We start from the raw sequence: 14,140 nt of genomic DNA, 5'->3' as shown, positions 1-14,140 counted from the left end.
AAAAAGCTCAAATCCATGCAATAAGGAATGAAAGGGCTGAAATCACTACAGATCCTGTAGAAATTCAGAACATCATTAATACCTACTTTGAAAATCTTTACTCACATAGGATGGAAAATACAGAAGAAATGGACAGATTCCTAGATACATATGAATCATCAAAGCTGAATCAAGAAGTTATAAAAATCTTGAATAACCCAATATCAGCCAATGAAATTGAAAATGTAATAAAAAAGTTAGCAACAAAAAAATCCCAGGTCTTGATGGATTCACAGCTGAATTCTACAAGAAAGTTAGAGAAGATTTAATACCAATTCTTCTCAAAATATTCAAGGAAATAAAAAGGGAAACCATTCTCCCAAACTCATTCTTGGAGGTAAGTATTACCCTGATACTAAAACCAGAAAAAAAAGTAATCATAAAAGAACACTATAGGCCAATAGGCCAAATGAACATAGATGCAAAAATTCTCAATAAAATACTAGTTAATAGAATAAGGCAAATCATCAAGAAGATAACACACCATGATCAAGTGGGATTCATCCCAGGAATACAGGGATGGTTCAACATACACAAATCAATCAATGCAATACACCATATCAACAGAGATAAACACAAGAATCACATGATCATCTCAATAGATGCATAAAGCTTTTGATAAGTTCAATACTTATTCATGATAAAAACCCTACAGAAAATTGGCATAGATGGACTTTACCTCAATCTGATAAAAGCCATCTGTGACAATTTAACAGCCAGCATTATACTAAATGGACAGAAAATGAAACTTTCACTTTAAAATCAAGAACAAGACAAGGATGTCCACTACCACCACTCCTGTTCAATATAGGTTTGGAAACACTAGCCAGCACAATCAGGCAAGAGAGAAATAAAAGGAATAAAGACAGGAAAGGAAGAAGTGAAATTATCTTTATTCACAGATGACATGATACTTTACATAGAAGACCCCAAAAACTCCACCAAAAGACTCCTAGAATTACTCACCAAATTCAATAGCGTAGCTGAATACAAAGTCAACACTCAAAAAATAATAGCATTCTTTTACAGAAATAACAAACATACTGAGAAAGAAATAAGGGAAACCATACTTTTCACAGTAGCATCCAAAAAATGGAAATACTTAGGAATTAATCTCACACAAATAGTAAAAGATCTATACTGTGAAAATTACAGTACTCTGAAAAAAGAGATTGAAGAGGATTTCAAGAAATGGAAAGATATTCCTTGTTCATGGATAGGAAGAATGAACATTGTGAAAATGGCCGTACTCCCAATATTGTTGTACAGATTCAATGCAATTCCAATGAAAATACCTTTGGTATACCTCACAGATCTAGAGAAAACATTCCTAAAATTTATCTGGAACCAGAAGAGACCCAGACTAGCAAAAGCAATCCTGGGCAAAAAAGGCAAGGCAGGAGGTATCACAATCCCCGATTTGAAATTATACTACCAACCTACTGTCATAAAATCAGCATTGTATTTGCAAAAAACAGACCTGAACATCAGTGAAATAGACTAGAAGATGCAGACACAACCACAAAGACACTCAGCCACCTTATCTTTGAGAAATGGGCCAAACATGTTCATTGGAAGAAGGATAGCCTCTTTACTAAAGGGTGCTGGAAAAACTGGCTTGCCGCATGTCGAAGACTAAAACTAGACCCAAGCCTATTGCCATGCACCAAAATAAAGTCAAAATGGCTTAAAGATCTAAATATTAAAACAGAAACACTAGATCTATTGGAAGAAAAAGTAGGTGGAAGTATTCAAGACATAGGGGTAAGTAGAGAATTCTTGAACAAAAACCAAATTGCATAAGAAGTACTTCAAAGAATCAACAACTGGGATCTCATCTTATTGAAAAGCTTTTGCACTTCAGAAGAAATCACCAAGAGGGTGAAAAGAAAACTCATGAATTGGGAAAAAATTTTAGCCAATTGTCTGTCAGACAAAGGACTCCCGTCTAGAAAATATAAAGAATTTAAAAACATCAGGCCTCTAAAATTCAAAGACCCAATGCAAATATGGGCATCTGAGATGAATACACACTCCTCACATGAAGAAATACAAATGGCAAATAAATACGTGAAAAAATGTTCAACTCATTAGGTATTCAATAAATGAAAATTAAAACAACACTGAGATTCCATCTCACCCCAGTAAGAATGGCTATCACCAAGAAATCAAACCATAACAAACGCTGGAGGGGCTGCTTGGAAAAAGAAACTCTTCTCCACTGTTGGTGAGAGTGTAGACTGGTACAACCATTGTGAAAATCAGTCTGGAGATTCCTCAGTAAACTGGGATTAGAGGTCCCGTTCAACCCAGCTATTCACATCCTGGGTGTTTTTTCAGAAAAACTGAAAACATCATACCACAGTGATACATGTTCACCCATGTTTATAGCAGCACAATTTGTCATAGCTAAATTTTGGAAACAACCCAAATGTCCATCAGCTGAGGAATGGATAAAAAAGATGTGGTATTTTTATACAATGGAGTATTACTCAGCTATAAAAAAAGATAAACTAGAAGCTTTTACAGGTAAATGGATGCAATTAGAGACCATACTCATAAGTGAAATGTCAGATAAACATCATATTCCCTCCATACTATAAGAACCTGAAAATGTAAATAAAATTTGAAAGGTTCAATAGATATTGTGAAAAGGATAATAAACTGCTCAAATAGGAAGGAGCCGGTTCCCAGTACTGGAGAAAAACAAAACAACAACAACAACAAAAAAACAAATAGGAAGGAGCAACTGGGATGAATGAAAGGAGAGGAAAAAGAAAGAAAAAAGAGGAAAAAAGTACATATTTATGTACACAGGATAGCTAGGATAATTGTACTACTAATATTTATTGGTTTATTGAAAGGAATTTTTATTGTGTAATTATTTGATCAATTTTGCATGCCTATATGTGCAGCCATTTTGAAGGTAACATTATGTTATATAAAAACCATTGTTAATGTCTTATCTTGTTGTTTTGAAATTCTGTATCATTTTTATTTTTCTCTATGCTGTTTTGCTTAAGTATTTATTCATGTTTTCTTGTTTTTTCTTTTATCTTTAAAATGAAAAACAAAATTTGCATGTATGTACAAGGATAGCTGGCATAGGAATATTGCTGATATCTGTGATTTATTGAAAGGAACAGTCAATGCTTAATAGTTTTCTTTTTTCTTGACCAATTATGCAAGCTTGAATCTGATAATCATATCGACTGATCTGAAAACAACAATGTGCAGTATAAGAACTTTGCTGAATTCCTACCATCTTGTATGATGAAGCTCTGCATCATTTTCAGTTTTTTTTTTGTTACTTGTTACGGTCTTTGATTGTTTGATTAATCTTACATTCTTATGTCTGGTGGACCGAGCAACTTCGTTGAAGATAACAATGTGTAATATACAAACCAATGTTAATTCCTATCATTTTGTTTTGAGGTCGTGTATCCTTTTCGTTGTTTTTGTGTTGTTTTGATTTTGTCTTCATTGTTGTTTTGTTAGTTTTTTCAATCTTTCAAATAAAAAAATAAAATTTAGATTCTCCATTAGTGTCTCACTAGGCTCAAATCAAAGTGTTAAAGAAGACTGGGGTTCTATCTTGAAAACCAAGGGTCTTCTTCCAAATTCACCTACTTGCAGAATCCATTTCACTGCCATGCAGGATTGAAGATTATGTCTTCTTACCCTCTGTAGGTTGGGAGCCATTCTTAGTTCTTAAAGCCCAACTGCGTTCTTTCATTCTTTATTATACTGCATGCTTTACTCTAATTAAATTCAGTAGTGGCATATTGAATTCTCCTCATGTTTTGAATATCTCTGAATTCCTCCTCTGCAACCAGCTAGAGAAAAAATTCTGCTTTCAAAGGATTTATCCGATTTGGCCATGGCTGCTTATACAATTAAGCCATGGCTGCTCATACAATCACTCTATTAAAGTCAGCTGATTTGGACTTTAATTACACCTGCAAAGCCCTTTCGCAGCATTATTTAGATCGGTGTGTGACTTGCAGAACTCAGAAAAAGCAAGGGTACTTGAAAGGCTAAAACTCCTAAGCATGGCATCACAGAATCCTACCTATCAAAATGGTGCTGCTCCATGCAACAGAAGTCTTAACAAAGTATGCAGAGCAATAGTTTTCATGTTTGGCCATCAGGCGATCGTGGACAGTGGTTGCTATGAGATGGGAAACAAAGAAGAGGAATCCTACAGTTGCTACAATTAGTGCATGGAGAGAATTTCCCAGCTATAACACAGGAAAAAGAACCTAGTTAAGAGCCCAACTGTCTCTTTGAGTTGAGTCTCTGAGGCCAAAGACAGAACTCCAGCAAACACAGACTGGAGACAGAAAGAGAACTCTAAAACCTGCAAAGTCAAAGTACCTCTCAGGTCTTTAATTGCGCACTTAGCAGCATTTGGATGCATGAAACTTAACCACGGCCAGAAATAAAATCACTCAGAAAACAAGTTGGATGGACTGAGAGGATTACACATAGCTGGAGATAGTTCCTGTTCCTACCAGATACGGTACATTGGAAAATGACGTAATTCATGGGTGGTGAGATACAACACTTGGAGTTACATTGTCTCAATAGTGGGCTAATAGTACCCCTTGATTCTCCCTACAGTACAAAGCTTAAAAGCATGAAAAAACCAAACTGTTACAAGTAATTTTACTGCTACCCAGAACAAATCCAAGGATGTTAACAAGAGTTCAAAAGTACGCAACATGTGAAAAATGTAAAAATTTATAATCTCTGATATTTAATAAAAATTGGCCAGGAAAGCATGAGAAAAATGTTATTTATAATTTAGACAATCATAAGTCAATAGAAGCGTGTCATCAGAAGTGGCACTGATAAAATTATAGGTGAGGCTATGAAAATAGTTATTGTTGCTGTATTACAGACGCTCAATGTAAAGGAAAAGTGATGAAGCTATAAAAAAGACTAGAATTACTTTCCCAGAGATATAAATGAAAATGTCTATGATGAGAAATGCATTGAAGAGATAGAATTAATAGCTGATTAGAGTACAGAAGAACAGATTAGTGAACTTACAGACCAAGAAATAGAAATTATCAAAAAATTGAAAACAGAAAAAAGACTGAAATTGCATAATGCATTAATGAGTATAAAGTAGAATTTAATTGGATTTTTATGTTAGCATTAACACCTTAAAATTTTATAGCATTTTAAAATGACATAAACATAAATTGTTAGAGATAAATTGCAAAAGATGTGTTAAACTTATATACTGAAAATTTCAAAACTTTGTGAAGATAAATCAAACAAAATCTAAATAAAAGTGATATTTGGATTCAAATACCCAATATTAAAATGTCATTCCTCCCCAAATTAAAATCCCAGCTAGCATATATTTTATTTTTTCTCAATTAAAAATTGACAATCTTCTTGTGAAATCCATATGAAATTTTAAGGTTCTTGCATAACCAAATTTGATATTGGAAAAAAATGAAAGGGTTTATACTAATTGATTTCAAATCTTAAAGTTATAGTAATCAAGACAGTATGGTATTTACTTAAAAAGATAAATGTATCAGTCAGATAAAACAGATGGCACAGAATTAGAATCATACATTGAATTTTGATGAAAGAGCAAAGGCAATTTAATAATAAAGGATTGCCTTGTCAATAACTCATACCCAGAACAATTGGACACCCATCTGTAAAAATATAAAGTTAAATCTATGCTTCTTGGCACATACAGAAATAAAACTCAAATGAGTTACAGAACTAAATGTAACTGGCAAAACTGTAAATATTTTATAAGAAAATCTGAGAGGAAAAATATTTATAATCTTTAGTTAAACACAGATTTGGTAAATATAACACCAAAATTATGAACCATTAAAGAATAAGTGAATAAACTGAGCTTCATCAAAATTTAAAACTTATGACCTTTGTAGACCACTTATAAAGAAATGAAAAGACAGGCTACACACTGATTAGCACACATTGGATAGAAACTAGTATCTCTTATATATGTTATATACATAGTACATATGTGCGGGTATATATGTGTAAATATATACAGAATTTGCCAAAAATGTATACACATTTCAGGAAAGGAAAAACTTGCATTAAGAATTTAATACTAAATTTATTGAGACATTGTAAGATTAATACAAGCTATTGTCGGTTTCTACAATTACAAGAGGTCTCAAATGGCGGCTATGAGCTTCCAGGCTTTTATTCATTCTTTTTCTAATGTGTGCATACATTTTTTTGGCAGTATCTCTCTTCCTCTCTCTCTCTCTCTCATCTCTCTTTCTTTCTCTCTCTCTTTCTTTCTCTGTCTCTCTCTCTTTCTCTCTCAACTCAATGTACTAAATTTTGTCTTTATAATAAAATGTCTGGATCAAGCAAATTATGAAGAAGAGTTTATTAAGATTACAATTTGGAGGCTGATAATCTGAACAGCATTTACAGGGTCTGATGAGGGTTCCAGAGCCACATCTTGGTATGGGAAGTATGAGAACAACTAAGTGACCAGATTAATGTTTTCATAACAACCCACTCTTGTGAGAACTCATTCCAGAAGACTAGGACTCCTTTTCTGAGGACATCACCCTCAGTGACCTAAAAAGACCTACCACTAGGCCATGCCTCTTGAAGACCTCACCTCTGTGGCCACAATGAAGACCAAGCTCCCTTGGGAGACAAACTATAACCGAATATTCTCATAAGTGAAATAAATAGGACCCACATGTGTAAACATTGTATTGTCTCCCTAGTGTAAGAACATGGAAGAATAAATAAAACCCAAAATGTACAATAGATGATATGAAAGGGAAAGAAATTACTCAAAAGAAACAACAACTGGGATGAGGGAACGAAGAAAAAAAGTACTAAGGCATTTTGTGTGTGTGTGTGTGTGTGTGTGTGTGTGCATATATATGTGGATAGCTGGTGTAACTGTAATGCTGATGTCTGGTGGTTTATTGAGGGGAACAGTTAATGCTTACGTTTTTAAAAATATATTTTGTCCAATTTTGCATGCTTATATCTGGAAATCTGAGCAACTTAGGTGAAGACAACAATTTGCAGTATAACAACCATTGGTGAATTCCCATAATCCTGTCTAGTAAAACTATGTATTGTCTTTAATGTTCTTTTAAATTATTATTTTCTTATTCCTTTTAATGGTTTGATCAATCTTCCATTCTTACATCTGGTAATCTGAGGAACTTCACTGAAGATAACAATATGTAATATAACAACTGCTGTTAATTCCTATCATTTGGTTTGAAACCCTGTATCATTTTTAATGTCTTTGCTTTGTTTTGTTTGTATTTTGGTATTGTTCTTTTTTTTAACTATTCTCTTTAAAATAAAAAAAAAATAAGGAAACAAGCCATGAAATGCTTGAGCCAACCCTTCACTAGAGATGATATATGAATAGTATGACAGGTAGAATAATAGCTTCCCAAAGATACATGTTTCCTAAATTCCAGCATCCTTGAATGTGATACCTATGTTTCAAGGTGAGGTTAACATAACAGGAGCAGGTAAGTTTGCTAATCAGCTGATGTAAAAATAGACAGATTAGCCTGCATTTTCCAGGAGAGATCAACATATTGTTTTTTTTTTTTTTTTTTTTTTTTTTAGTATATGAAAGGACAGAAGGTCAGTGTCATAGGAATGCAATTCAACGATGACTTGTCTGGACATAAGTGGCTGTGAAGGTGGAGGAGATACCATGAACTAAGCAAGGTAGGCAGTGCCCAAAGGCTGGGAAACACAAGAAAGCAGTCACTTCTTAAGCCTCCAGAAAGCAACACTACCCTGCATGTGACTCAATTTTAGCTAAGTAATATCCCCTAAGGCTTCCGAAGTATAATATAAATTCATGTTGTTTTAAATTCCAAAAACATGGACAGGTGTTAAAGTAGCAATAGGAAACTATACAGATGGCAGGTAAGTCCATGTCGAGTGGCCCACTGTCCTCAATCATTCCACAAATATAAAATAAACCCAGACAAACTCAAACTAAGCCCATTACCTTAGTTATAGAATGGCTAGAATTAAAAATGCTGATCAGATTGTGTTTTGATTGCATCATATTTTGAAAGAGGAAAAAAAGCTCTCAAGCGCCACTTGTGGAGGTACAGAATTATACTTACCACATAAACAAGGGTAGCATCTTAACGATTTAATAACACAATTATCATATGACCTATCTGTTCAAATCCTTGACATGTACCTGTGTGAAATGAAAGCCTGCCTGCACCAAAACTGGTACAGAAATGCTCGTACCTGAATTATTCATATTAGTCCAAAACTGGAAACATTTGAAGTATGCATTTGTTGGTGAATGTACAAACAAAATCTGGTGTGTTTATACATTAAGCCATAAAAGAGATGAAACATTAATAGAGAGTACACATGGATGAACAACATAAACATTGTGAGTGACAGAAGCTAGACTAAAATTAGTACACATTATCCAAGTTTATATTAAATTCTAAAGAATATAAATGAATCTAGAGTGAAAGAGAAAAGACTAGTAGTTTCCTGGAGAAAGCGGTAAGAGTTGATGAGGCAAAGAAAGGGAGAGTAGACAGATTCTTAGGTAGGAGAGGTTGAAGAGCAAGAGATTTCTTTAGAGAGAGCACGGGTTGAGAGCTTGCTTGCATTTATTTTCCCCATTCATACGATAGCAGGGTACTTCAGGGTCAGAGAGGGCGCCTTTGGAAAAAAGCACCCTGTAGACCTGGCTTATGAGCTCCAGAAGCTCAGGTAAGCAGAGTCTAGGGCCTGATCCATGTGTTAGAAAAGACCAGGGCTGGGAGGCTGGCCACCTGCTGTCGGCAGAGCGGGGAGAGAAAGACTTGTATGTGGGAGCTCATTCTAGAGATGCAGTTAACGTGCTGGTTCTGTTGCCCTGACAGGGCCACACAGGAAGCACCTGGCTGTGGCTGGTCCTGAAAGGAAATCTCCTCACACAGAGCTGTGAATGATGGGACATGAACAGCCTGCTGCAGGGAGGACGGTCACAAGTTCAGAAATGTTGTGAGGCTGTTTACAGCCGGTTAGAAAAGGTAACACCCAGTCCAGCAAGCTGAAAACAGCGTGTTTTAACTTCCAGATTACTCCCTTGTGTTAAATGGAACCCACAAGAGCACCCCAAAGAGAAGAAGTCAGCACTGGGCCTTTCCTCATAAACTGCACCCATGTCAGATTGCAGCTCCACCCACCCACGGAACAGTTCCCTCCTCTTCTTTTTCTCTGTGTGCCATAACCCAGAAGAGGAAGTGTCAGAGTCAAGCATGGAGAAGAAAAGTGGAAGACAGGGCAGAAAATATGTGAAGAAGCCAACAACACGTGCTGTGTCCAAAGACTCTAGCTGCTTTCCTTGATCTATAGTTTCCCCTTTTGATGATGAATAATGTAATTTTATAATTATGCAATTCTTAACACAGCACATGGTTGTCCCCAAATACTTCTTGGTTTCTTTGCTGCGCAGAAAGTTCATGTGTTCAAGTTCTGCCTTGAGGAGGCAGTGATGTTATTATGACTTCTGAGCACTGTGCTTACAGATGTGGCAGAACTTTCTCCCTTTCTTGCTCTTCCTGTCAGGAGGAATTTTTTTTTCGGTCAAAGTGCATTGAGGTGGAAGTCAGGCTGAAAATGATAGACAAACTGGCAGGAGCCTGAGTCCCTGATGACCATGTAGAACCACCTTTGGACTCCCGAGCTCTCTTCTTTACGTGACAAGATAAAAACTTGCTTTTCATTTTTGGTCAGGCTGTCCGAACCTACTAAATTACAGTTATGCTTTCTCCCACCATGAGGTAGAATTGAGCTGGAGAGGGAAAAAGATTTATCCCTAAACTTGAATTGCACAGTAGTGAAGCTTTGTACTATACTTGAATGACTTGTTAACATCTATAGAAAGGGATGACTCACTAACATCTCAGAGTGGCCATACGGAGATTCAGCTGAACACATGGGAAAGCAGTGAAGTGAGAGAATAAAGCTGTATCTATTTATTCCCTACGTACGAGGCTCATTCATTCAATGAAATGGCTACATGCTTTTTTTTCTAATTGACAAGCAATACTTTAGCAACTCAGTTTATCATATTAATGAGATATTCTACCTTGAATGGGTCAGAGGAATGTTTAACCATTGTTAATTTTTGCTTAATATGATCTACAATTATTTCCAGCTTTGTCAAAGTATTTGTCCTTCCACAATTTAGGGTATTTTGTAGTAATTTTTTTTATTATGATCGTACATCATACTGTATATATTTACTGTTCTCAAACATATTTTGGAAGGAGCTTGTGTCCTCTTCCCGCATGCTTCCTTTCTTGTTTGGTATCTTGTACAATTATAAGACAGCTTTCCCTTGAGAGTCACTAAGGTTTACAGAGCCCTTGAAGAGCATGCTCTTCATAAGCAGTCGGAGAAGCCTCTCATTACACTTCAGTCCTCCTCAAGGATGATTTCCCTGTCTTTCAGGTGCTCAGATATTCACCTTGGTTGCCCTTGGGAGGGCATGTTCCTTCTGTCACGGGTGGTATCATCCTCTCTTCCATAGCGAAGGCAATGGTATGCCCTGTTTGTAAACTATTTTTCCACCATTCCAAACATACTCGCTGAACTTGGCAGCCCTGTTACTGTGTTTTGGTAACAAATGAACTAAAATACAAATTTAAAAACTTCATTTCGTTTTTGCTTTCCTCTCTTCTTCCATCTTTTTGCAATTACAAGTGTTGCTGCCAGGAGCTTTGTTTATACACAAAAGAATTATGCGTAAGTTTTTATATACTTTTGGAGAAAATGTTAAAAAATAGAGTAACAGTGGATAGCTGCTCGTATTTATTGATTTTTACTACACACAAGGTTATATGCTGAGAGATTGAAATCTGTTTTAAAGTCCACAATGGAGGCCTTTCTATTAACATTTCTACTAAATACATAAAAGAATTGGGGCACAGAGACATTCAGTAAAATGCCCAACATCATGTGGTTATACAACCAGATTTGGAATCTAGACTGTCTTCTTTCAGTGACACTGAGACAAAACTTCTATGAAGATTTATTCTAAAATGTAAGTCTGACCATGTAGCGGTGCCAGTCCAAACCTACCTTACAAAGGTGTTCAGTTTATGACCATAACCTATGCACCTATATGTGCAGTCCTTGTCAAACTTGCCTCTCCCTTCTCTCTCTCTATCTCTCCCCCTCCCTCCCTCCATTTCTCCCTCTCTCTCTAGCTTTACAACAGGAAAATGTAGAACACTTACTCCTCGGGCCAGGCTGTGTTCTGTGCACCCATACTTTAACTTGTGAGGTTCCGTTCATGCTCTTGTAGACATTATAATCACTCCGTAAAACTTCACCCATGAAGAATTTTTTTCCAGCCTTCACCAACATCAGTATTATGCTCTCTAGAATTGGGTAGGACTGAAAATATAGGACCATCTTTTTGTAAAAAGGCAGAAGATTTATACGATCTGAAGAGAAACCAGAGTATAGGACCATTTTTTGGAAAAACAAAACAAAACAAAACAAACTACTATGAAGCAGAAAAGTGAAAAGTTAAGGGGATCTCTAGGCCAAAACGTGCAGATAAGGAAAATGATTTTAATATATGAAAATGTTCCAGTAAAGAGGAAGCTAAAGTAGGAAAACTCCTTAATGACGGCAGCTGAGAAAATATGAAGAGATAGAATGGAGGTTAAGAGGGAGAATTTACCTTAGAGAAGTGCCCTTGGAGGAAAGACACTTTTTTAACCTTGGGAAACAAGGAGAGTCAGCATTTGTCAATTGGGAATCTGAGTGTTAAAAGGATTTATCATTTGCTGTGACTAGGCCACTGAGAAACAGTGAGGTCTTGTGGAGTCATATGTAAAAATAATAAATATGAATAAGCTCTTTGGAGAAGTCTCTGTTTACAAAGGAGCATATCACATGGAAAATGTAAGGAGTGAAAAAAAACCCTAAAAGTTTTAAGGAGCAGCATTGATCACATTTCTTTATCACTTAATTAGTAAGGTCTCCTTGATACACCCAGTGGATCTACTGGGCAGAATAAAGCCAATCAAGACTCTGGTAATCTGAGCAACTGATTTGAAGGTAACAATAAGCTATGGAACTACCATCGTGAATTCCTACCATCTTGTCTAGTGAAACTGTATTGTCGCTAATGTTTTATCTAATAATTATTTTCTTATTCTCTCTAATGGTTTGAACAATCTTCCATTCTTACATCTGGTAATCTGAGCAACGTAGTTGAAGATAACAATGTGCAATATAACAACCACTGTTAATTTGTATTATTTTGTCTTGAAACCCTGTTTCACTTTAAATGTTCTTGCTTTGGTTTGTTTATGTTTGTGATGCTGGTATGCTGCTATTGTTCTTTTTTTTCTCATTTATTACTCTCTTTAAAATAAAATTTTTAAACAAAGACTCTGGTGGCTGATCTCTCTGGGGTTGGGTAAGTGTTAGTTGTCTTCGAAAGTACAATTTTTTTCCACTAAATATTGAATTCCTAATCAGATCAGTCCTATTTTTTCCCCATATCTATGGCTTTCACACCTTTGCAAAAAAAAGGAGTCAAGATATTTATAATTTTTATATTATCAAATTTGTGATTAGTTTCTCTCTGAAAATAAACTCTGAAGACACTCTAAAATGACCAACTTTCTTCTTCCTCTTTAGTCCTTAGAATTAATTCCCAGTTTACTTTTCTGCACATGATCAATAAATTTTGGATGGAATGCTTTTCATGAAATCAGTGCTTATTTTTTTCTCACTATTCCTATTTTCTTATAGTAGGTTAACAATGAAGTTTCAGTGATTCTTAGAAGCAGTTCTTTGATTTTCATCTTATTCACCTTGAGCCACTAGAATGTCAGTTCAAAGTACAATTTTCCCCATACTACAGAGTCTGGTCTCTTACTTTGTAATTTAGAGAAGTATTTAGTTGTTTAAATTCCTTCAAACAATGGCTAGTTCTGATATCAAAACATTTCTTTTTGTCACTCTTTGTTTGAGATGACACATTCAAAGTTCCAAAAATATTATGCACAGAGGAATGCTTTCTCCGAGAGAAAGAGAGAGAAAGAGAGAGAGAGAGAGAGAGAGAGAGAGAGAGAGAGAGAGAGAGAGAGAGAGAGAGAGAACTGGGATCTATTACCTTTCAAGTTTTGTTGCCCAGTGCATTCAAATGTTCTAATCACTTCATCTATTCTGTTTTCATATTTGAAAAAACTAAAATACAGTTCTTAATGTTTGTCTCATTGTCGTGCTATACCAAGCATACCTGATGCAAAGATTCTCAGCATTGTGGAATTACAGCAAAATGTTATAGATCTTCATTACTGACTTAGGTACAGTCATTATAGGACTCCAGAGCACTGAATATTTTGGTGCCTATGATTTTTGAAGGTGATTATCTTAGATAATGTTTACTTTCTGTGTGTAGTATGTACAATAAACTGAGTGTTATAGGCAGCTAAATTAGATAGAAATATAGGCAGTTAGACAGGGATAAGCCCTCGAAGGAGCCAGTATGGAAGACAAGGTACTTTGCAACTGTGGGAGAGATAGGCACTTCCACTGTGGGTTAGACCTCAAGATAAAAGATGAAACTAATGCACCCACATACTTCCCTAAGGATGGGGTCTTGGTTACTTTTCTCGTTACCTTGACAAATCATCCAACATCCAAAATTAAGGCAGGAAAGGTTTATTTAGTCCACAGTTTGTGAAGGTTTTAGTCCATACTCAGTTGGCTCCAAGGCAGAGTGGCATGGTATAGGGCAGCAGTTCAAGGTTGCAGAAGACAGCAAAAGCAACAAAAGTCAAGAGGGGGTCAAGCCCATTTTCCTACCTTGTATTGTATATCGGTTATCCACCCATGGCCACACCATCTCCACGCCCTCTGCTTCTACAAACTGAGGATGTTTACAAAGTAAGGACCCTGGCCCCTGATGAATCACTTAGTTGAACTTCTAAACTTCTCAAGTTGACACAATGAACAACATGTTAAGGGCATGTCTTTTTCACTCCAGAACGTAAAACTGCTGAGTTAAGCTTCTAGACTCCTCAATCTGACACAACATACC

The 14,140-nt window shown here is 35.9% G+C and overlaps 1 long non-coding RNA gene across 1 annotated transcript in view; it reads left to right on the top strand.

Annotated features, from left to right (window-relative positions):
• The window catches only part of LOC106148726, a 26,457-nt gene extending 14,283 nt beyond the window's left edge, over window positions 1–12,174 (top strand). Inside the window, exons 2-3 of the long non-coding RNA XR_001234389.1 lie at window positions 7,666–7,770; window positions 9,146–12,174. This is a non-coding gene — a long non-coding RNA (uncharacterized LOC106148726). The remainder of the gene's footprint in view (window positions 1–7,665; window positions 7,771–9,145) is intronic.
• Window positions 12,175–14,140: the final 1,966 nt, after the last annotated feature.

This window comes from Chinchilla lanigera, unplaced genomic scaffold, assembly GCF_000276665.1.
Source record: "Chinchilla lanigera isolate Chin_1 unplaced genomic scaffold, ChiLan1.0 scaffold00002, whole genome shotgun sequence".
NCBI lineage: Eukaryota > Metazoa > Chordata > Mammalia > Rodentia > Chinchillidae > Chinchilla > Chinchilla lanigera.
This window is presented reverse-complemented; position numbering and strand designations above follow the sequence as displayed.